General features: G+C 36.5%; 1 long non-coding RNA gene across 1 annotated transcript in view; it reads left to right on the top strand.

Moving 5' to 3' along the window:
* Positions 1–473: 473 nt before the first annotated feature.
* LOC139705696 (uncharacterized) overlaps positions 474–25807 on the top strand; it is a 101349-nt gene continuing 76015 nt past the window's right edge. Inside the window, exon 1 of the long non-coding RNA XR_011707506.1 lies at positions 474–557. This is a non-coding gene — a long non-coding RNA (uncharacterized lncRNA). The remainder of the gene's footprint in view (positions 558–25807) is intronic.

Raw genomic sequence — 25807 nt, forward strand, 5'->3', positions numbered from 1 at the left:
ATTTATTATGTGATTTTTCCAATGATAGTTTACAGATTTGTCTTATTTACAGAGAAGGCCCTAGCGTTGCCTTTAGTCCTATTGAGTTTATCATTAAGAGAACATCTTGCTGGATGTGGTGGCACACGCTTGTAATCCCAGCAGCCGAAGCAGGAGGATCACAAGTTCAAATCCAATCTCAGCAAAAGTGAGGCACTAGGCAACTCAGTGAGACCCTGTCTCTAAATAAAATACAAAATAGGACTGGGGATGTGGTTCAGTGACCAAGTGCCCCTGAATTCAGTCCACGGTACCAAAAAAAAAAAAAAAAAAAAAAAGAACATTTTACACTGACTGCAGTCACTTGAAATAGAGCAGCAACCCCTAGGGTACAATATTCAATATGGCTCTGAGCAGCAGGGTCAGTTACACACAGGAAATCAAAATCTCTAATTTTGTTGGAACCACACAGTCTTAGCAGACCTCATTCATGCTGTGGAGGATGAGCTTCACTACTCTGTTTGCATATTTAGACAAAGAATGAAGGCAGATTCTGTGCATAGAGCCACCAAGAGAAGGTATGCCATTCTTATAGTTGAATGCTGCAGTGATAAACCAAATGAATAGAACTAAGTTATTTTTTTTTAAACTCTTTGATTATTAGAAAAGGAAATGTGTGTGGGCAAAAATACAATGTAAATTCCAAATGCTAATCAGATGGGAAGAGTTTGTATTAGCATTATTTGTTTGTTTTTGTTTTGGAAACAATGGCAGACTTTTCAAGGCTCTCTCCTTTCCTGTTTGAATTTGTTTATTACATTTTCATGTGATGAAATAGATCCGTCAAAGACTTTGGTTGCAGTTTTCTGCCCTGGCTCTTTTTTTTCCACCCTCTGTGACTGTTCTCTCCAATGTGTTTCTTTGTTCCCTTCCTGTAGCCTCTTCTTAAAATTTCTTCAGAATCTCTTTAATATTAAAGAAAAAGGAAAAAAAAAACCCAAGAAAACCAAACATTTTTAAACATCAATTTTATTAGTAACCATCACCTTCACATGGCTACACTGAGCCTCTGAAGCATTAATATGTGCAGGTATGATATAGCTGGCAGACTTTTCCTTTGAAGATATTGTAATTCATTTTCTTTGAGATACCTAATAATTAAATAATTTTATCAGAAAAGATGATCAAAGTAAAATTTTGTTTCAAGGAAATCTCCATGTGTTCAATTAAATGTGTGTTGGGATTTCTAATATATTCCTTTCAGGTCCAATAAGTTAGAGAGAAATTTTGATTATAGTGCCAGGTACCTCTTGCAGATGTGATTTAAAACTGATAAAAGGCCTATCAAAGAATGCATTTGAGATACTGACTATAATTTTAAGAGTTAATAAAAACCATGACCTTTATATTTCTGAATTTCTTTTGAAACTATGAATATTTGATTGACTTGAGGAAATAAAAACAAATGAAAACTTAGCTTATGTGAGAAGTCCAAAGATGGTTCTAGTGATCAGCAACTAATGATTGTATGTCTGGGAAAGAAGATACCCTAGTAATTCTAATTTAAGTTTTGCATATTTGTGATATTTATTTTAAACATGTCAGTAGGTCAGTTTGACATATTTTCCTTTCTCTTTTTTTCTAACTTGAAGACACATTAAGTACCACCAGTATACTAAAGAAATAGAATAGTCTCATACCAAAGGATATGCTTTTTTTCATTGTGTCCTATATACGTTTGTTCTAAGGTTTCTGATTATGTTTTTTAGTGTTGTTAAATAAGAGCCATTAAAAACTAGTGTGGGTACATCTTGGAGATAATAAATGGTCACTTAGACCTCAATGGTAGTGTTGTCATTTGTGACCTGGTGTTTGGGCAGTGTCTGGAACTGGCAGCATTATTGATGGAGAGCTCTCTTTCTGCATCTGTATAAATTTATCTGAGGTAGATTTGATGTCTGCAGATGTTAGAAGAGTTTTCAAAACTATAGTAATAGTTCCTCCTTTGTTCTTTTTATCATGACTCTATTGTGTAGAAACAGTTTTGAATACTTTATCATGTTTAAATATTTATGAGAAAACAGCAAGTTTACACTACAGTTAAGTAAAAAGAAGTGAAGACCAAAAATTTAAAATAGACTGGCACATTTTTGATAAACATGGCTTTTTGCACTTTTTTTGTTTCTTTTTATTGTTGGAAACTGTTTCTAGAGAAACTCAAATGGAATAAAGTTAGATGTAGAGTCACATTTGAGATGAATATGGAGGAAATACAGTTCTTTCTTTGTATTTTTGGCAACAAACCATATTCTGCTTCATACAATTATTTTCAACATATTACATTCCCTTTTTAGATTCTATAATCTGAGGGTTTATGGACCTTCCCCAGGATATAGCCAAATCCTTGGCACATAAGTGCACTGATTAAAAAATAAACAGACAACTGTTTAAAGTTTAAACTATTAAAGTTTCTGCTTTACATCCTATTGTCAAGATTAGAATCAAATAGATTACAGTCTATTTGAGGAGAAATATTAGGGTAACTGCAACCAAGGCAGGTTGAAGTAGATACTTCAGTGGTGATACGAACAAAATGATGATGGGGCTACCATAAGAGGACCAGTATAACATTAATGGCATCAGTGTGATTCACAAAGAGAAGTGACATTGAGCCTGAGTCTTTAACAATCAGGAAAGTTTCTGCAGGCTAAGAAGGTGAAGGAAAACATTTCTAGCTTAGAAGTTGGAGAAAGCACCACCCAAATGAGGAATAGAAATCAGTTCTATAAATGTGGAACTCATTTTCCTAAAGGCAAGTGGGAAGGTCACAGCACCTCTCTTTTCAAGGGCTGTGAAGAGTTCAGACTTAGTTCTGCAAAGGGAGGACAACCAGTGAAGATTTTTGAGAATTAACACACTGCAGCCAGGTGTGGTGGCATGAGCCTGTAATCTCAGCGACTCAGGAATCTATTTTTCATAAATTCTTTCCAACTGTTATATAAACTTTGATTTTTTTCCCCATGGATTTCATAGATGTCTGGCAATTTGCCTCCAACAAATAACAATGTATTATGCTGTAATTTTTCTTTTAAAAATAGATAAAATGATCAGGCGCAGTGGTGCACTTTTGTAATCCCAGCAGCTCAGGAGACTGAGGCAGAAGTATTGCAAGTTCAAAGCCGGCCTCAGCAACTTAGCAAGGACTAAGCAACTTAGTGACACCCTGTCTTAAAATAAAAAAATAAAAAAGGCTGGAGATATGGCTCAGTGGTAAAGCACCCCTGGATTCAATCCCGAGTACAGGAAAAAGAAAGAAAGAAAGAGGGAGGGAGAGAGAGAGAGAGAGAGAGAGAGAGAGAGAGAACATACTGTAAATTGTAGGAAGTGAATATCTCTGTGGTAGGAGCATGGCAGTGAGAAATGAAAGGAAGGGACAGCTATAGAAGACAATGTAGATATAATCAGCAGCAAGAGGAAACTGATTGGATATGGTCCTGACATTGTCTTCCTCAGAGCTGAGGGTTACTCTTAGTTACAGTACACAGTTGAAATTTCTGACATGACACATGAAAGGCTTCTTGCATCTGCATTGATTCCTTTCTCTTTTCCTGTACAGGGGCTTGCTGTACTCTTCTTGCCATTCTTCATACTCTTGCATATTCTCTTGATTTTGAATATTTTATTTACTATGCCAGATGTACCCTTCCCTTCTCTCTAGTTTCTGAAGATCTACTCAATTCTTAAAACCTCATGTCAACTCTAACCTCATTTATGAATGTTTTACAAACTTTGTCTCTCTTGCTCCAACAGCCACCCTGTTGTTCTGTGGACTTAGTCTCTCTCTTCCCTGACTCCCAAAGCAATCTTTTATAGCCTTCCTTTATAAAACTAATCACATGATACTACATATCCATTAGGATGGCTAAAGTAAAAACTTGCAGCAACATCAACTGCTGGTGAGAATACTGAGAAACTTAATCACCCGTGTGTTGTATGAAAATGTACAATGGTACAGATGTTCTGGAAAAGTTTGAAATAAAGTCTTTAAAAGAAGCTAAACATTTGACTACCATGTGACCCAGCAGTTGTTCTCTTGGGAATTTATTCCAGAAAAACAAAAATGCATGCTCACACTAAAAACTATACACAATGAAATAATTTAAGGCTGGAATTGGCTGAGATATCCTTCAACAGGTGAATGGTTGAATGAACTGTGGTAGGTGTATACAGTAGAATGCTACTCAGCGTTAAAAAGGGACAAACTATTGATAAATGCAATACTTAGATGAATTTCCAGAGTTTTATGGTAAGAAAAAAGCAAATCCCTGAGTTTAAAAATTGTATGAATCCATTTACATAATATTTTTGAAATGACAAAATGTTGGAAATGGATGACAGTGGTTACCAGAGATTAGGGGAATGGGGTAGGTATGGTTATAAAAGGACATGAAAATCACACTTGTAGTGATAGAACTGTTTAACATCTTGGCTGTGGTGCTGTATATGTGAAACTGGACAGGTGGTAAAATTGTATAGAACTAAAAAACAAAAGCACACAAATGAGTATAAATAAAACAGGTAGAATCAGAATAAGATGGAGGATTATATTGATAGCAATACCCCAGTTGTGATATACTGTAGCTTTACAAAATATAATCACTGGGAGGCACAAGGTAAATTGTGCAAGGGATCACTTTGTATAATGTTTTGCAATTGCATGTGAATCTACAATGGTTTCAGTAAAATTTCACCTAAAAAGAGCCTAATCCCCACTGGATTGAAAATCAGTTTAAATAGCCAATATTTTGTCTCTCATTGTCTGTTATGGTTTGGATATGTGATGTCCCCCAAAATCTCATGTGTGAGATAATGTGAGAATGCTCAGAGGTGAGATGATTAGATTCTGAGAACTGTAACCTAATTAGTAGGTTAACCCACTTGAATGGATTAACTGGGTGGTAACTCTAGGATGTGGCTAGAGGAAGTAAATATATTTTTCGCTAGTATAATAATATAGCCTCAATATTTGTCCCTCAGATTAGTTTGGAAGATGTAATGTGGCACTTGAAAGCCCTAACTGGTGTTACCAAGAGAGCCCTAAATGACACAGCTAAAGGGATCTCTCGACTCAATACAGAGGTAGCATTAATGAGAAAAGCTATTTTACACAATCAGATGGTGTTAGATAATTAACTGCAGTTTAAGGGGACACCTGTGCCATTATAAAAACTTAATGTTGTGTCTATATTCCTGACAACTTTGCTAATGTTTTTAAAGCCTTAAATGACCTTCACTCACAAATCAGTGCCATGTTGGACCCCACCTTAAGCTTCAGTGAGTTACTGTCTTCTTAGTTTTCAGAGACTGAAAACTAGTCAAAAAAGCTGCTGATTGCTTTAGTGACGATTGCAAAGGAATACCACTCTGCTCTCTTGTTTGTTGTTGTCTTAGCATGGTCCCTGCCCTGTATATTCCTCATCCAGTCACCCACCAACTACCACCATGAAACCTTAGACCAAGATCTCTTCTTCCTCCTGACATTTATCATGACCCTCTAGCTCATCCTATGCTAAATACATGTAACTGCCTGTGCCCTGACAACAGAAAGCAAGATGTTCCCTATACTGACAACACTTTCCAACAGAAAGAGTTGACGAGACCTGATGACCACTTCCCTAAAAGATTTCAAGGTCTCCAGTCCTTGAGGGAGAAAATAGAAGGTAGCTGATAGAAATGAGCTGTAGGAACATGAAGTTAAAGGGATAATTCTATAGACTAGTCCTACTATGCTGCCCCTCTCCCCCCACAATGTGCTTTCATCTCAAAAGCAATTTTCCTAAGGCCATTTTGGTTTAAGTCAATAGGATATGTTACATTCCTCAGCAAACAACCTGTTATCTATAGAACTATTTTAATTAAAACAAAGCTCACTGACCATAAAATCTGTAGAAAAGCAAGTTCCAATTAGAACCAGTCATGTCAAGCCAAGGTGACCCACAGTTGCCTTTAGATTTTTAAAATTTGTTCTAATTCATGATATGTGACAGTAGAATGCATTTTGACACATTATACACAAATCGAGCACAATTTCTCATTCCTCTGGCTGTACAGGGCACAGAGTCACATCAATTGATTATGTAATCACACATGTATATAGGGTAATAATGTTCATCTCATTCCATTATTCTTCCCACCCCCAAACCCCCTCCCCTCCCCTCACTCCCCTCTGCCCAATCCAAAGTTCCTACACCCCCCCACCCCGTATGGATCAGCATCAGCTTATCAGAGAAAACATTCAGCCTTTGGTTTTTTTGAGTTTGGCTTATTTCACTTAGCATGATATTCTCTGGCTCCATCTGCAAATGCTGTAATTCCATTCTTCTTTAAGGCTGAGCAATATCCCATTATGTATATATACCACTTTTTTTTATCCATTCATCTGTTGAAGAGTATCTAGGTTCATTCTGTATCTTAGCTATTGTGAATTGAGCTGCTATAACATTGATGTGGCTGTGTCACTGTATGTTGATTTTAAGTCCTTTAGGTATAAACCGAGGAGTAGAATAGCTGGGTCAAATGGTGGTTCCATTCCAAGTTTTCTGAGGAGTCTCCATACTGCTTTCCAGAGTGTTTGCACTAATTTGCAGTTCCACCAGCAATGTATGAGTGGACCATTTTCCCCACTTCCTTGTCAACACTTATTATTGCTTGTATTTTTGATAATTGCCATTCTGACTGGGCTGAGATAAAATCTGAGAGTAATTTTGATTCGCATTTCTCTAATTGCTAGAGATGATGAACATTTTTTCATACATTTGTTGATTGATTGTATTTCTTCTTCTGTGAAGTGTCAAGTTCAGTTCCTTAGCCTATTTATTGACTGAGTTATTCCCCCCCCCGCCCCCCCCGTTTGGTGTTAAGTTTTTTTGAGTTCTGTATATGTCCTTGAGAAATGCTATATCTGAGGTGCATGTGATAAAGATTTTCTCCCATCCCGTAGTCTCTCTCTTCACATTATTGATTGTTTCCTTTGCTGAGAAGAAGCTTTTTAGTTTGAATCCATCCCATTTATTGATTCTTGATTTTACTTCTTGTGCTTTAGAAGTCTGGTTAAGGAAATCAGTTCTTAAGTGAACATGGTGAAGATCTGGGCCTACTTTTTCTTCTATTAGGTACAAGGTCTCTGTTTTAGTGCCTGTTTTTGATCCACTTTGAGTTGAATTTTGTGCATGGTGAGAGATAAGGTGTTTAATTTCATTTTACTACTTATGGATTTCCAGTTTTCCCAGCACCATATGTTGAAGAAGCTATCTTTTCTCCAATATGTGTTTTTGGCACCTTTGTTTAGTATGAGATAAATGCGTTTATGTGGATTTTTCTCTGTGTCTTCTATTCTGTACCATTGATCTATGTGTCTATTTTGATGCCAGTGTCATGCCATTTTTGTTAATATGGCTCTGAAGTATAGTTGAAAGTCTGGTATTGTGATGCTTCCTGTTTCACTCTTCTTGCTGAGGATTGCTTTGGCTATTTTGGGTCTCTATATTTTTTTCAAATAAATTTCATGATTAACTTTTCTATTTCTATGAAGAATGTCATTGGGATTTTAATTAGAATTGCATTAAATCTGTATAACAGTTTTGATAGTATGGCCATTTTGATAATATTAATTCTGCCTATCCAAGAGCATGGGAGATCTTTCCATCTTCTAAGGTCTTCTTCAATTTCTTTCTTTAGTGTTCTGTAGTTTTCATTGTAGAGACCTTTTACCTCTTTTATTAGGTTGATTCCCAAGTATTTTATTTATTTATTTTTTTGGAGGCTATTGTGAATGAGAGAGTTTTCCTAATTTTTCTTTTAGAGGATTCCTCACTGATGTATAGAAATATATTTGATTTATGGCTATTGATTTTATGTCCTGATACTTTGCTGAATTCATTTATTAGTTCTAGAAGTTTTCTGGTGGAGTTTTTTGGATCTTTTAAATATAGAATCATGTCATTGGGAAATAGTGATAGTTTAAGTTTTTATTTTCCATTCGTATCCCTTTAATTTCTTTTGTCTAATTGTTCTAGCTAGAGTTTCCAGGACTATGTTGAATAGAAGTGGCAAAAGAGAGAATCCCTGTCTTGTTCCAGTTTTTAATTGCCTTTAGATCTTTAACATGTCTTTATAATAGTAAAATTTACCCCCTATGGGTTTCACTTGGGTACCTGTGGGTAAGACCACATGCAGTAGGGACTAAAAATGTGATACAGTCCTACTGTCAGTCAAAAGTTGAGAGGTTGTACCTGGGAATGATTCTCTAGAAACTTTGCTAAGACTCTCAATAAAACTGGAAACATAGGGGATACATTGTCACTTTTTCTCTGAGAGAACCCACTCTCTCTTGAGTGTCTTTTCCCCCTCTACTTTCCCTTCTGATAAACTTTGCTACACTTGTAGTTTTTTTTTTTTTTTTTTTAAATGATTTGTGCTGGGTGCATTGGCATATGCCTGTAATCCCAGGGACTACAGAGGCTGAGGCAGGAGGATGGTGAGTTCAAAGCCTGTCCCAGCAACTTAGCAAGTCCCTAAGCAAATTAGTGAGACTCTGTCTCTAAATAAAATATATTACAAAAAAAAGCTGGTGATGTGGTTCAGTGGTAAAGTGCCCCCTGGATTAAATCATGGGTACCAAAAACAATTTTGTTTTTTGAATTTGGTACTCAGTGGGAAATCAGAGCTACCTTGGAATCTGTAAGATGAAATGTGAACTTACTATTTTTTATTTTTATTTTTTGTGGACAGTTGATATGAGTCATGGAAAACCCAGAGGGATTCTCAGGATGAAAAAGTTAAAGAAGTCCTGAGGTGACCCTAGGCTGATGCTAATTGAATTCCCTTGACAAAGGATCTTAAGTATTGTAGAGCTGTTACTGTTTTGAATGAGTGGAGGGAAAAGAATTTTCCCAGGGTGTTTCATTGGAGACCAAAAGGTCACTCAGATTTTGTAGTTACCAGTCACATGCAAATCAGAGTTTGGATTAACTGGTGACTCAATCCAAGGAATTTGGAATTGAAAGACTTGGACTTGTCCTGATTATTTTATTGTTCATATTAACTGAAATCAGTATGATTTAATTTTAACATCAGAGCTTAAAGTATGTTGGTAAAACATTTAAATTTTTATTATCTTTAGCAAAGGAGTTCAGAATAAATCTATACATCTGCAATCTATTAACAATTGGCAGCAGATTTATGTTTGTCATACCAGAGTTCCAGATGTAACCTTTTTTTTTTTTTTTTTTTTTGTATTTCACACATCTCACAGAACAATCTCACTCTGGTTCATGATTTCTATCATCCCTGTAAATATGTTTTTTCCAAGCCATTTCCAGTTTAAGCCTGTTTCCTGAGGAAATTCCCAATAGTCTTCCTGCCAGGAACTTGGTTTACCTCTTTTCTGAACTCTAGACTTACAGGTCTTTTTAGACACTTTGGTCTTGAAATAACATAGATACTTTCTCTTAATTATGCCCAATATTGAACAAATTACTTTTATTTATTTATTAACTCCTTTGATGCCCTCATCTCCTGTGGTCTTCACATGCATGTTGATCCCCCATTGAAGTCATAACCCTTTACATTTTTGGAGTTGTTACTCATAAACTTTTGGGTGCTTCCTTCCCCCATTCATAGAGGATTCTGTGTGGACTCTGTCTCAAAGTCTCTTTTTCCTAAGTTCCACCATCTATCCAAAATATTGAAGTCATCTTACGTAGACAATTGTGACAAGCAATCTGCTTTCTAGACAATAAACCCTGCTATTTCTTGTGGAAACTTGCTCAGTGCCAAGAAATGAACCATGATTACTATAACCAGTGGTTCTCATTCTTAGTTATCTATTGGAATCTTTTGAGATTCACTTGTTTCCTGATAGTAGTGTTTCCCCTGAGAGATTCTGACATAATTAGTTTGAGATGGGGCACAGAGATTGGTGTTTTTTAATTTGCTGGTTACTCTACAGACAATTTTTAAAAATTATTTTTTTAGTTGTCAGTGGACCTTTATTTTAATTTATTAATATGCAGTGCTGAGAATTGAACTCAGTGCCTCACTTGTGCTAAACAAGTGCTCTACCACTGAGCCACAACCCCACCCTCTGCAGACAATTTTAATATGCAAGATAACCATGGCTCTAACCACATTATGGCAATCTCAGTTATGTTTGTGATTGGTCCAAGGTAACCCAATCTGAGAATTTCTACCAAGGATTTCTGGGAAAATTTTCATGATAAAAAAATAATTTCCTAAGAAAAAGGTATCTTTTGCCATTTCTATTTATTTTTTGGATGCTATCCTATGAGGTTACTTATAGCTGCTGCTAGCTGTAAACACTGATGTAAGTAAATATTCTTATATTAAGGCCACATTCTGTGAAGTCTTATGTACATTATACATTTTGCTACCCAACTTCTGGATCTGGTGTCAACAAACTTTCTATACAGGGTCAGATGGCTTTATGGGCAATACAGTTTCTGTTGCAATTACTCAATACTGCCACGGTAGCATCAAATCAGCCACAGACAATACAATAAAAAATTGAGTGAAGCTGTCTTCCAGTAAAATGTTATTCATGTAAAGAAGCAATCAGATTTTATCTCTGAGCTGTAGTTTGTGAACTGTGCTCTAGATCATCATTAAGAAGTGGCAGGGAGTCAGCTTCTATAGGGCTAATGATGTCTTTGATATTCTTAGGCAAGAGATTAACTTTCTCTTATGGGGTAATATAGGACATTTCTGCTGAAGTGGGAATTGAATGTAGGGGAAGCAAACAAAAGTGTATTACCTGACTCAGGGTAAGAGAGATGACTGTTAGGTGGCAAGAAACTTAGGGTTCTCACAGAGATTTTATATGTTTGTTAATAATGGCAGAGTTTTGTTTGTTTTGCTTTGTTTTGTTATGGGATCAGAGAGGAAGAGCTATTGCCTTTTATGAGATTTCAACGAAAATTCATTTTGACAACCTTCAACATTTAGTATTTGAAGAAAGAAATATATATGTATATATTTGTATATTGCACAGAATGAAATATAATTATAGCACAACAAAAGGTCCAGGTGAGATTTTGATTTATCAGACTGGGAATCTATTAATCCCATACTTAATGGACAGATTTTTCCTCTTGCATGAGTCTTATTTAATACGCATTAAATAAGCATTAAGTAAATTTAGTTTTTGCTGATGTTTATTAGCATAAATTCTGGTCTTTCTTTAAAAGAGTCACCAGTTATGAGCTAGTGTTGTAACTCAGTGGTAGAGCACCTTGCACATGTGAGTCACTGGGTTTGATTCTTAGCACCACATAGAATAATAAATAAAATAAAATTGTGTGTCCATTTACAACTAAAAAACAAAAACAAAAAATATTTTTAAAAAGAGGCACCAGTTAGTTTTAATCCATCAATTCACATGTTTTAAGGGAAGCCCAATATATTCTACCTGACTTTGTACAAAAAGCCTTCACTGGAATGTTGTATATGCTTAGTTTTTCTTTGTTGTAGAATTTCCCTTGAGGTTTTTAGCTGGACAGTGAGACTCATTAGACTCTCTAGGGGAAGAATAGGAACCCATTGTTTCGATGTATCAATCTCCCACAATTGCCTAAGGAAAGTTGGCAGGATTTCTTTTCTTCCTTATTTCACCTTTATAGCCACATTTGCTTATTTAAATATAAATTCATTTATATAAAAATCATAGAAGCATAGTTATTACCTTTAGGGAAGGTGATCAGGAGCCTGGGTTAGGAAGTCAGAGAGACTTGATTTTGTGTAATGTTTGAAATTTCCTATCTGAATTTATACTTTATAAAAAAAATGTGAAGTTACCTTTATTTTAAATATTACTGGATGTATGTGTGGTTGGTAGAGTTGGTAGAGTTGGAAGATTGAGGTGGGAAGAGTGTACAATGAAATTTATTTCGGATCTTATACCTGCTAGGGACCACTGTGTATAATTACATATTTAGCTTTTGTGAATTCTTGCCAAAGATGCATACATCCTGCCTTACTTCTTCATACAAACTCTACCTAAACTTGAGAAAACATCAGGCCACAGATCTGTGAAGCTTATCCATTATGATTTAACAACTTGGTAAGTGTTATATTCATATGACCGTTCCAGTACTGTGAAGACCAGCTGCTAGGTTCCAGGTAACCATTTTCAGTATGATGAATCGCTGCCTGCACCTGTCCATACTTGACTGGGCTGGTGGGAGCTGGAGGTGCAGTTGATTGGAAGTTAAAATTACACAGAATAAATGTCATGAGATAAGAATAGGACTTGGGAGGAGTAATGAGCAAATAGAAGTTATAAAGAAGAAAAAAAGAATAAGTGCAAGTCCTCAGGTAGAAAAAAATAAGTTACAGAGTAGATAATGAGGAAGCCAATTTTTAAGGCAGGAGAACTACAAAACCTGTGTCAAGAGAAACAGAGAGATATATAGAGAGTAATTTGGCTCCTTTCATGATATAGCTATTGCCTGTATCATGTACAGAATTTTTCTTCTGAGATCACTGGAGATTCCCCTAATGCAACTCCTTTCTTTGTGGAGTTTGCTCTTTTCTGTTCTTAGATCCCCATGTGGTCTGTTTTTTTTTTTCCTTTCCTTGACTTAGCCTGAGTGAGTCTGTATTCCCTCCCCCCCCCAAACCCCAAAACCCAAAAAACTAATTCAAACCAATTAAAATTCCTTCTCAAGAAGTCATCATTTTCTCCCCAATACAGGTTGCCTTTAGCTGAGGAAGCTAGGGTGGCATTATCATTTCTAGTGGCTATGCCATAAGTCTTAAATTCCTTATTACATGTTAACTGAGGATGTGAAACTTTCAAGAATATTCATGATCAAGAAGCGTAGAGTGCAAATGATATGCATAGGTTAACATACAGGAGAAAGTATGCATACGTGAGAGGAAGGGGTAACTGAGCACAGGAGGAGAATACAAGGAATAATCCAGGGTTAGTCCTGGGAACAACTATGGAATAGCCTTCTGTCTTTGTCCATCCCTCCCTTCTCAGGCAGACATCATGAATCCCATTTCCAACAGTCTTGGCTCCCCCAACAAATCTTGCTTGAGTTGCCATTGTTAGGACCCATTTTTCTTCATCCATACTGTATCTTCTTTTGGGTTGAGATACCTACAGAGATCTGATGGGTCTTGTAAACTAATGAAGCAGTAGGGGATAGAATTTGTTGGTTATTGAAATTGTAGGACATTTTTCACTTCTGGAAAGATGAATTTTTTTTATGTCAAGGAAGACTGCTATATTAAAACTACTCTCAAATCTCATTGGCTTAATATTATATGTTGTATGCTCATGTTACATAGCTGAATGGGTTAAGGGCTGTTGGGTTTGTATCTGGAGTGTCCTCCAAAGTCTCATGCATTCAGAGGTGGGCCTTTTGGAAAGTGATTGAATCATGAGAGCTCTGACCTTATCAGTAGATTAACCCATTGATGGCTGAATGGACTATGAGAAGGTGGGAACCAGTTGGAGGAATTCAGTCACGGGGGCATGTCTTGGGAGGGTTTATCCCCTTCATCTCTCTCTCCTCCTCCCACCCCCTGCCTTCCCAGTTGCCATGAGCTGAGCAGCTTTCCTTTGCCCCACCCTTCCACCATGGAGTTCTGTCTCAGTCCAGGGCAATGGAACTGGCAGACCATTGAAAATGCTGAAACCATAAGCCAGAATAAGTCCTTCCTCCTCTAATCTGTTCTTATCAGATATTTTGGTTACAGTGATGAAAAACTGCTCCATGCTGTTATTTAGGGATCAAGCTTGCTTTCGGTTTTAGTTCCACTAGCCCTCCACTGAACATTTTGCATTTGGCTAGGGGAGAAAGTATGAAGAAGGTATATCTATTTTTTTAAGCACTTTTAACCTATGTTATCTTGTCATTTTTTTTCCCTCATATTCCATTGGTCTAAATCCTAAAAGGCTGAGAAATGTAAGGTTAACACAGAAGAAAAAAACATGGCTGTTGGTAAACACCAGAGATCTCCACCATATGCTTTTGTCCAAATGTTGGAAACATCCTACTTACTATTTTAGTTTGCCGCTCTTAGGGTCATAATTATAAGAAATATTTCTCAACTGGAAAAGCTTTAATACAAATTCAATGATACATGGTAACTGATTTTCCTGTCAGTGATAAGCACAACAATACCTCTTGGGGTAAGGACTGTGGCAAACACAGCATGCATGCTTCATCTAACAGGGGAAGCCGCTACGGAGCTCTAATTAGTACATGAGGAAATCTAGACTTAGTGTTTCCAAGTCTTCCAAATTTTCAAATGAAAATGAAAGTGTGAATTTGTACGTAAAAACATCCCATTTTCAATATGTAGTCTAAATTATAAAATAGAAATTTCCCATTTTGATTTCCTGGAATTTATGAAGTTATTCTCAAGGGGGGTGGCATATAAAAATCTTGAGTATGAATGTGCGTGTGTGTGTGAGGGGGATGGGGTGAGTGGAGATTAGAGCCAAGTTCAATGCAGGTTTTAATATATTTTATTCCTTCTTTTCCTCTTCTTCTCTCCCCATTTATTGCCCTTGACCATGTTGAGGTGTTAGCTGATACAAATGTGAGTCTGTCCATAGGTGTTTACATTGTAACAAGACTCTTAAAATACAAGTCAAAATAAAGGAATGAATCTTTAACTACAGAATTTCAGATGGGATTATTTAGGATGATTTTCAGTAGACATTTCCCTGTGATCTTCCAATCATATATTTTAATTGTTTGTAAAGGTGTGTTGGATGAAGAAAGGTTTTACTTCTGTGAAAACGAAGGTTCCATATCCATACCTTCCTGTGAACTGACTGACTTCATAGTTACAGATCTGTCATGAGCCAGAATGTCCCTGCCACTGTCCTCTGTTCAGTATCCCCTCTATTATTACTTAGCAAGTTTTGGTTCTCTAAGTTGTGAGTGGCCCATTACTACTGTGGTCTGAGAATTGATGGGCTCCTGTGAACACTTAACATACTTTGGAAAAATTAATGCAAAAATATTAAAATTGAAGTACTGGGGATCATTTGGATATTGCAAAGTGAATGTTCACAGGATACATCTGACCTACAGATGAGTTTCCTTAGCCCAGTGTTTTTAAAATGTGAATTTAAATGTTTTTAAATGGCATGCAGTCTCCACTTTACCACACTCCCTAAAACTCCCTCTCTCTTATGTCCATTTTCACATCTCTATTATTTTAGCCTGATCCTTGGATGCACTTGATTTTGTGATCCCTGAATGAGTCCAGTGTTCTCATCTCACTGGTGATGAAGAGGTATTGGGGTGGGGGTACTGAGAAGGAGACAGAGGTAGGAGGCAAAACAGGCAAAAAGCCAGGATATAGAAAGAGTTTAGGAAATTAGGAAACTGGACAATAAGACTTTTCTCCCACATGAAAAGTATACCAAGGGTCCAAAAGATCTCTGAATTACCAGGGAGGTGGCAGAGGCTGTTTTTGCTTACCCAGTGACCCTTCCTCTTTAATAATGCTGGATCCTAGACCCTGACTCCCACAACTAAGACAATAAGAATGTTAGACATTTGCTTTCCAGGGCAGGTAGTGATGGTCCTAAAACATACTTTCAATGAGGCATAAGGGGAAATAGGACTGATTTCTTGCCTGACAAAAAGAAAAACTATGTGAGCAGTATTACTTTCATCACTTTAAGTGCAGTTGCAGGAAGAAGCGCAGCTGTCTTTTAATAATGGGGCAATAGGTTGGAGGATAAAAGCCAATAGGCTGAAGGGGGTAGGCCCAAGATAGAAAAAAGTCTGGATCCCTGATAATGTTACTGAGCTAATGAACAATTCCTGGGTCTGCATAGCTTTGGGCTTTCCTGTTATTTGAAGGAAAAAATAAAATAAAAAAAAAAAACCTTTTATATTGTCCCTTTTCTGTTGGGTATTTTGCCAGTTGCAGCCCCAAACATCCTCATAGGTACACTCAGTAGCTCTCAGTATGAGCAGGACCAGTGGAATGGTGGAGATGCAAAGCGACCAATTTAACTGAATTTGAAGGAGAGAAAATAGTGGCCACCATAAGAAGTTTGGCTGTGAGGGGAGGTTGAGAAAGAGGAGATTCCATTCTGGATGAGAGGGCATGTGGGTATTGAGGGTGTAGACTTTGGATTCAGAAAGACATTGGCTCAGATTCTAATTCTATCATTTGTTACTTACAAACAAGTTACTTAATCTCTCTAAGCCTCTTTTCCCTTATCTGTAAAATGAGGATTAAAGTAGAAATGTATCAGAGGTTTGTTATAAGAGTCAAGTGAAGTCACACAGGGTAAGCTCTTAGTGCAGTGCCTAGCAAGTGTTTAATACATGTTAGCTATGATTTAGGCCATTACTATCTTTAGCCTTTTATATCTGCTACTGTCTATCTTCCCCTGGATTGCCCCATAAGTACCTCAAACTCCTGGTGCCTGCTCATCCCTCCCTCCCACCATATGCTCTTAATTTCTACTAATTAGGAAAATGTCTTGAGTGTACCAGAAAGACATGTGGTGTGCTGTATGAAATTGGGTGTTTGGGCTTGGACAGATTTAATTCACGGAGTATGATATGTGCTGTCTGGTTATCCAAAGAACCCAATAAAAGCTGATCTCATCCTACTGATTGAGTTTGCTGACACGATTATCATTTCCTTTGACATTTTTTTATGATCCAGAATGACTTTGTTGCCAGCATCTTCTGATAGAAGGAATTACTTTTCCAGGCAGTGCAATCATGTTATTTATCAAAAGAAACATTGGACAATCAGAATGGACTTCAGAGCCGCATCCTGAGCCATCTGGCTGACTCTCAGCAAGAAACTTTTTTATCCTTTAGAGACTGAGCTCTAGCAGCAAGCTGTAAACATATTGGAATGAGTTATTCAACTTTGCTATGTGAAGAATAACCCATGTATGTATACCAAAGGATATCTATAAAGGAAGGAAACAGTTACTGAATGTTTTGTCTCTGTTTCACTTGTCTTTCCATTTTAAACTTACTTTTTTTTTTCTTGAAAGATGTTTTACTCTGCTTATGAAGACAAATATTTTATGTAATTTACTCATTTATTCAATATTTACTGATCACCTACTATAGATTCAAATTGTTTAAGTGCTGGAATACAGGGCCAAATGAGTCAGATGAGGTTCCTGCTATTGTGAAGGCCGAATCCTGGTCTTCAGGGTTCAGAGAAGATGGACCAGAGTCAAAGGCACTTGGGTATGGCAAGGAGGAATGTCCCAGGAAACAATTGCCAAAGTTGTTGTAGAATCTATATTTCTTACTGTCAGGAATGACATTAAACCATTATAAATTTTTCTATCATAAATTTTTCTAAATATACTTTTTTCACTATAAAGTATATTTGTATACTCCAAAGTATACAAAGCTCCTATTTAAGTAAGAAGCTATTATATGGTCTTTTCTGAATAAAGGCAGTAATGATTCCTTATTTGGTTTATTGTACAAAAATTGGTAAAATCTTAGGCCTCAAAACATAATATGCACATAGTTAACCTATATTTTAGAGGTTAGCCCAGTTCCCCTCAATTATCATTGTAAAAAGATTTCACTCTAAGTAGAAGAATGAGCAGATTAATTTGTGGAAGAGTTATACATGCTGGCTTAGTTAAACAAAAACAAACAAGCAGCAGGAGGGAATGTGAATTTAGTGAGATGTTGGCAAAGAATACAAAACAACAGTGAGTCCTTAAGGTAAATGGATCTCATCCTAATAATCACTGGTAAAATTATAGAAGGTCCTTCACTTACCATCAAACTGCATCCTGAAAACTCATTGTAAATAAAATATATCACAATTTGAAAATTATTTATTACACCTAACTTCAGAACATCATAGCTCAACCTGTGTACATTAAACATGATCAGAACACTTAAATTATCCCGAAGTTGTGCTGAATCATCTTATACAAAGCCTATTGTATAGGGCTGGGGATGTGGCTCACCTGGCATGCGCAGGGCACTGGGTTTGATCCTCAGCACCACATAAAAATAAAATAAAGATGTTGTGTCCACCGAAAACTGAAAAATAAATAAATTCTTTCTCTCTCTCTCTAAAAAAAATACCTGTTGTATAAACACCCCATGTAATTTATTGAATACTGTACTGAAGGTGAAAACTAGAAATGGTTGTATGAGTGCCTTTTGTAAAGTTGAAATATTGTAAGTTAAACCACCATAAACCTGGGATCATCTGTAACTATTTTGGGGGAAGAATAACAGGAACAATCAATTCCATTTGAGGGTAGTATTTCAGGCAGGGCTGGGGCCTTCCAGGAAAATGAGGCAGTGGTAAGGCTGTCCTTTAAACACTGATTCTTGCAATAAGTCAGAATGATTTCAGATATGTGGCTCAGAGTAACAGGCATGAGTTCACTAGAAGGGATAGAAAAGGGGAAAAGGGAACACTCTCAAGGGAGAGAGTAGGTCCTCTCAGAGAGGAAGGAGAGGGTGTGCCCTTCCTGTTCTCCAGTTTTATTGGGGGTCCTAGGAAAGTCTCTGGAGAGTTCCACCCAAGTCCACATCTTGACTTTTAACTGATGGCAGGATGACATCAGACTTTCAAGTCCCCACTGCCATGACAATTCTAGGTCACTTTGGCCCATGCTAACCTGTTTCAATTGGAACCTGTTCTTAGAGATTTTTTGGTTAGGAGGAATTATATTTATCTCCCTGAGTTCTTAAATCTAGTCTGTGCAAGGGTCACAGAAGTCCCCCCTTTCAGGGTGACTTGAGCTCTTCTTATCAGCATTTTGGGGCCTGCACTGCATTCCTCCTATAGATGACAGGTAGTTTATTGAAAAATGTAACATCCTGTGGACTTAGCCAGTCAGGACTACAGGTAAATTGCTTTGTAAAAGTGAAAGCATATGGGGTCAGCATGTCGGGCGCAGTTAACTGAATTAGTCCCTTAACCTCTTGTTTCCACCAGTCATGTCTGTCTGTCCCCTATCAGTTGGTATTTGGATGTGAGGTTTGTAATTACAAGTTGAATAACTTAAGAAATCAGCCAGTCCCAAAAACCAAAAGGCCGAGTGTTCTCTCTGATATGTGAATGCTAACCCATAACAAGGGAAAGGAGGGAGAGGAAGTGTAGAAATTCACTGGATTAGACAAAGGGGAATGAAAGGAAGAGAGGGAGAAGGGAATAGGAAAGATAATAGAATGAATCAGACATAACTTTCCCATGTTCATATATGAATACACCACCAGTGTAACTCCACATCATGTTCAACCACAAGAGTAGTATCAAAATTGTAATGGGTTGCACCCCATGTATATATAATATGTCAAAATACACCCTACTGTCATGTATATCTAAAAACAACAAATAAAAAAATAAAGAAGTAGAAAACACATCCTTACAAAAAAAAGAAACATAAAATGTGGCATTTAAAATTTTTAGCATGAATATTTGTGTGTGTGGATACTGATTCTCTCTTTATAACATGCATATGTTTTTAATATAAACATTTTTCTTCTCACTTTTCTTAGAACCACACCCTTTTCTGAAATACCCTACATCTCTCAAGTTAATAACTAGGCTTCTTTAAAGAGTCTCCATTTAATCAAAGGTCTTATCCTGTCCAGTCATGGTCCTTTTTAGGGACCTTAGAAAAGGGAGCAAAGCCCATTCTCCCCCTCTCTGAAATTCTGAAGCTATAAATGTGGTACTTGGTGGGAGGGGGTTAGTGCTCATGTTTCCCACATGGCTTGGTCTGCATAATCAAAAGATGAAGCAGGAGCCCAGGGGAGCAGGATAACAGCGAGAGTCCTTGGCTTTAATTGTTCTCAGGTTTGGTGCCAGATTTCTGTTCTTGAATTGTGTAAGACATACTGCTATCCTGATTTTCCCTTTTTCATTAAGCTAGTTCAACTTGTGCCTCGATCACATGCAAAGTGATTCTTGACTAATGCAATCACCCCTACTACTGCCCAGTATAAGCTCTTCCATTAATTCTGGCTCCTCCTTCTACTTCCTGAACCCCTTTTGTGTTCCTTCCTCCGTACCTCTGCATTGTGACCATGCCATTCTTTCCTCTCTGGAAGCTCAATCTTTACTAGAATCCATCCAAGACCCCCTATTGTTGCATATCTTTCTTTGCCTACCTCCGCCCTCAGTAACAATTTTAGGATTTAGTTAAATTGAATAGCAATAGTTCTTACAGTGACAAGAGGGACAACAGTTCTATAAAGAGATTCTATTGTTTGGTATTTGTACACCCTATTTTTCAGGGAGGATGTGTTTTAGAAAATAGGACCACTGACTTAACTAATGTCACACAGGATTGTTACAGAATAGCTGTCAGTATCAAACATTCCTGGTATTTTATACTGAAAATACTGCTTCCATTTTCTTCAAAGGACTGGCAATCATGTCATGCTTTTGACCCAGGTTTCCTCTAGGTGTTTTTCAAATGACAGTAGGTCAGTTGTCCCATACTGTGAGATATTTATGATGCCCTTCTCATGTCACCATGATTCTACCAAACTCTGAATTTACTGAGCTTTATCCTTTGTTTTCATGTGTACTTCTTTGAGGGGAACACCAGCTGCCTTACAGCTTGTGTAAATGTAGCATCCATCATGACATACTCCTTGCTTTCTTTGGGGCAAGGGCAACCCTATCACCTTTAAACATTGTGTTAGCCATTAAGGGGTAAAGCTCTTTACCAGACCCCAAATAATCGGCAGAAATAAATGAAGTTGAGGCCTGAGGACACCAGAAGAACACACTCACTGCAGGAGAGCAGAGCTGCACACTCAAGGGGGAGGGATTTTGCAGTATGTGCAAAGACACTTGCTGGCCACATGCCCAATTCAGTGCTTGGAGCATGGGAGCTGTTCGGTGCTAGAGAACTGAAACCACATATACATTGCTATCTGTATATGTGCGTTGGGGAAATCTTTCAGAAACAAAATGCTTTATAACAAATTGTGGGTGGGTAAGATGGAATTAAACCTGGAAGCCTGATGACATGTGGAGAATTAAATATAAATACATATCCCATATTTATAAATTTTTCAATAAACACAAATGCACTCTAAGACACAGAACCTTGATTTTTGGCTGTTGAAAAGAAATGAGAGATTCTTAAAGTGAAAATTTAGATCACAAAAATAACAGAGCACAAATTAGAATATAAAGGCAATTGTAAGTCTGAGCAGGAATGATCATTATGCTCATTAACAAAGACGGCAAATTAGAAGGAAACCTCATGGTAAGCAGCATGGGGAAGACAGAAAAATCGTAAAATTTGGGTCACAGGGTTTGGCATGCTGGTGAGAGAAGTGGAATTGCTTTCTTAGAAAACAAGACTTGTGGGCAAATAAAGTATGCCTCAGTGAAAATCCTGACAGACCTCCTTCTTGGTCAAATGACTCTGGCATCTGTATTATTTAAAAATAGCTTTTGGTAGCTCAAAAATATGGGAATTTTTTTTTCCTCCTCAGAAAAAGCTAACCCTTGCAAGTATTACATGTAGATAAGAGTGCACATCACAGGTCCATTGGGTTTTATCTAATAAGAAGTTATAACTATCAATAAATAAATAAATAAATAAATAAAAAGGTAGAAAATTTGCCATGCAGGGAAAATTGTAAATTAAGGTTTCTGCCTCTGGCACTGCAAGATCAGAAGAAATGCTGGGGGATGGATTTATGAGAAATGAGTACAATAAAATACAGAGGAAAGAAGTCTCTCTTCCTATTGTGCTCTTGAGGTGACAGCATGAAATTGTCACAACCTAGTTAATTCATTGCAACTCCATCACGTCTCTCCCCAGGGCCAGCAGGGCTAGCTTCATGGATGTGCAACCTGGTATAGTTGCACATGGCCCTGCCTCTGGAAGGGGACCCATCCTTGGTTTAATTTTTGTTGTTGCTCTCTTGAAATTCTTCATAATTTTATCTTTGTGCTTATATTTTATAGTGTAGTCATATGGGACAAGAAACAAGCACATGAGGAAAGGAGACTCTCCAGGTGTAGGTTTTCAGAGATTCAGGCACCACTAGCATGGCACCACTAGTATGCTATTCAGGCACCACTAGTATGCTATGAAGTACCAAAGGTGGGGAGGGCAGCTAGGCCCAAGACCTGGGCCTAGATTGGCAGTGGTAATAGCTGCCATGGACCTTGGAAAAAGGAGGGTATGTCAATAGCGTAGGACGAGGACCTGAGCTATAATTTGGACTTGTGGTCTATCTCTAGAGCCAGTCCTGTGGCTTGTGCAGAAATAGTTTCTCGCCTGAGCACTGACATAGGAACTTTTATCCTAAAAGCAATAAATTTTGTCAGTCAATAATTAAAAACTTTATTCATACACATGACCATTGTAAGAAAGCATATCAGGAGTTTATTATAATTCTTCAAAGAGTTTAGAATCCCTGGATTTGAAAACTACTGCAATGTTATTTAAAATCAAATATTCACAGACATAGACTAAATTTAAAGATTGTCAAATTGAATAGAAAAAAATTCATATTTTCACACGAAGTTTCATATGAACAATTATTGAGGAAGAGGATTCTAAAATTAAATTTTACTTATAATTGAAGATACAGTGATAGAATATATAAGCAGATGTTTTGAATTGTTTACAAATTAATGAATGACACAACTTTTGATTGTTGTTACGATCTCCATTTCAGAAAATGCTAGAGTAAATATTAAAGTGCCATTGAACATGTAATTAACTTACATGTGAAATTAAGTTCAGACTTTCTTGAAACCAATTTGTATGAAGAAATAAGAATCTTTTGTAAAACGTTTTTTGAATTTAAAAATACTAAACTTTATATTTCAAAATAAATTCTGAAAAATTTATTCCAATGTTGACATAGTCTATCAAATGCTCATTACAGCTCTAGTGAGAGTTGCATAAGCAGAATGATCTTTCTCAAAATTAAATGTTATATATTTATGATCTTTATTTCACCAAGAGCAACTTATGTGACTTTCAGTTATATCAATTACAAATTAAATATTCTGATGACCTAATAAATGAATTTGCAACAAAACAAATAAAAAATTCTTATGATCAATCAAGATATCACTTTTATGTGGGAGAGAAATAACCTGTTATTTTGGGTTTCTGTTGACACTGAATCTAATCCTGATTTGTTGACCTATGTTTCTTATTACATTTTTTCCCATGTGCTGAAATATAGTCGCTTCTCAAATTTAATGTTCATATAAATTACCTGGATACCTTGTTAGACTGCAAATTCTTATTTGAAGATGTGGAATGGGGCATTTCTAATGAGCTCCATGTAGATAAACATTTGGATAGCAAAATTTTCACAAACCATATTAATTGTAGTCTCTTCCTAGGTTGGGGAGACATCTTTTAAAATTAATTAATTTTAATTGACAAATACTTATAAATTTAGTCAATGAAACTGTACATGTACATCATGTACAACATGATATTTTGAAACACACACACATACATATATAGTGGACTGGATAAATTGAAATACTTAACATAGGCAAAACCTCATATACTTTATTTATTTGTTTTGATATGGGATCTTGCTGTGTTGCCCAGGCTGGCTTTGGATTTGCAATCCTCTTGCCTCAGAATCCTGAGCAGCTGGGATTATAGGTGTGCACTATAGCACCCAGATTTATATACTATACTTTTTGTGTGTGTGTGTGGTGAGAATACTTCACATCTAAGCTGTTTTCAAGAACATAATATATTGTTATTGACTATAGTCACCAACTTGTACAAAGGATTTCTTGAACTTATTCCTCCCATCTAATTGAAATTGTGTCTTTTGACCAACATCATCCCAGCCCTCCTCCAACTGCCCCAGCCACTGGTAACCACCAGGCTTCTCTCTTGTTGTATTATGTCAACTTCTTTTAGATTCCACATGAGTGAGTTCATGTAGTATTTGTCTTTTTCTGCCTGGTTTCTTTCACTTAACATAATATCATGTAGGTTCATCTGTGTTGCAAATGGCAAGATTTCTTTCTTTTATGGCTAGATAGTTCCGTTATGTATACATATCACATTTTTATTTACCCATTAATCCACTAATGGATTCTTAGGTTGATTCCATATCTTGGCTATTATAAATAATCCTGCAATAGACACAGCAGAACAGATCTCTTCAAAACACTGATTTCATTTCCTTTGGTTGTATACTTAGTAATAGGACTGTTAGATCATATGGTTAGAATTTTTAGAAAGCTCCATAACTGTTTTCCATAATAGCTGTCCTAATTTGCATCCAAACTGACAATGTGTAAGTGTTCCTTTTTCTCCACATCTTTGCCAACATTTATTCTCTTTTTGGTAATTGCCTTTATAACAAGTTCAAGGTGATATTTCATTGTGATTTTAATTTGTATTTCCCTGAGGATAAGTGATATTGAGCATGTTTTCATATACCTGTTGCCTATTTGTTTGTCTTGTTTTGAGAAGTGTCTATTCAGGGCTTCTGTTCATTTTTAAATTAGCCTATTTGTTTTCTTGCTATTGAGTTTTTGAAGTTCCTAATATATTCTGGATATTAACCTTTTATCAGCTATATCATTTGCAAATATTTTCTCCCATTCTATAAGTTGTATCTTTACTCTGTTGATATTTTATTTGCTGTGCAAAAACATTTTAGTTTCATGTAATCCTGTTTGTCTATTTTTTTGTAGTCTTGTTTTCATGGTTATAAAAAAAAAAGCATTGCCCAGACCAACATCAAGAAGCTTTTCCTTATGTTTTCTTTTAGTAATTTTATAGAGATTTTACATTTAAGTCTTTAATCCATTTTTTCTTGTATTTGTTTATAGTATGAAATCAGATTCAAATCTCATTCTTCTGCATGTGGATTTCCAGTTTTCCCAACACTATTTATTAAAGGGTCTGTTCTTTCCCTATTGAGTGTTGTTGACACCTTTGTTGAAAATCAACTGACCATGAATACATGGTTTTATTTCTGGGCTCACTATTCTGTTCCACTGGTCTATGCAACTCTCTTTATGACAGTGCCATGCTGGTGTTTTTTTCTTCCTGTAGCTTGGTAGTATATTTTGAAGTTAGATAGTGTGATGCCTCCAGTGTTATTTTTTTTTTTGCTCCAGGTTCTTTTGGCTATTCAAGGTCTTTTGTGGTTCTATATAAATTCAAATTTTGATTTACGTGAAGAATTTCATTGAAATTTTGATAGAAATTGCACTGAATTTATAGATTGCTTTGGGCAGTATGAACAGGGAGACATATTTTAACTTAACTTAGTAGTCAATATGAAGAGGTAGACCATTAATAAATTTTATCAGGCTTGATGGAAAAAATGCTACATTGTACATCTCCCCTTGGAAATTTAGAGTCTTTTAGAGATCGTTTCTCAAAGTGTAATCTGTTGTTCACTGTGTAAATAAATTAATTAATAAATACCATGTCTGGAGGGGAAAGAACTTCTAAAAAAAATAGTTTCCCTCTCTCAAGGCAGTGGTAAAATCAGATGTGATCTCTTGGAATTAATGGTTTAAACCCTTAGCTCTGAAGCAGAATAAATTTGGAAATTACTACCTCAAGATTAAGGAAAACAGAGCTATGAGAGGTCAGGACAGAAAGAATACTTAACATTATCTATTGCCTCAAGGAAATGTGTGGTGAGGTGGTTGGGAATAGAAGATGAATGCAGACTAAAGACCTGGAAGCATGTTCATGGATGATTGGTACAAAGCAGCACAGGTATATCCAGAAGGAACACTGATTAAATACCCATCACTAATGTTGAATAAC

The sequence above is a fragment of the Marmota flaviventris genome, chromosome 5, assembly GCF_047511675.1.
Source record: "Marmota flaviventris isolate mMarFla1 chromosome 5, mMarFla1.hap1, whole genome shotgun sequence".
In the NCBI taxonomy this organism is placed as follows: domain Eukaryota; kingdom Metazoa; phylum Chordata; class Mammalia; order Rodentia; family Sciuridae; genus Marmota; species Marmota flaviventris.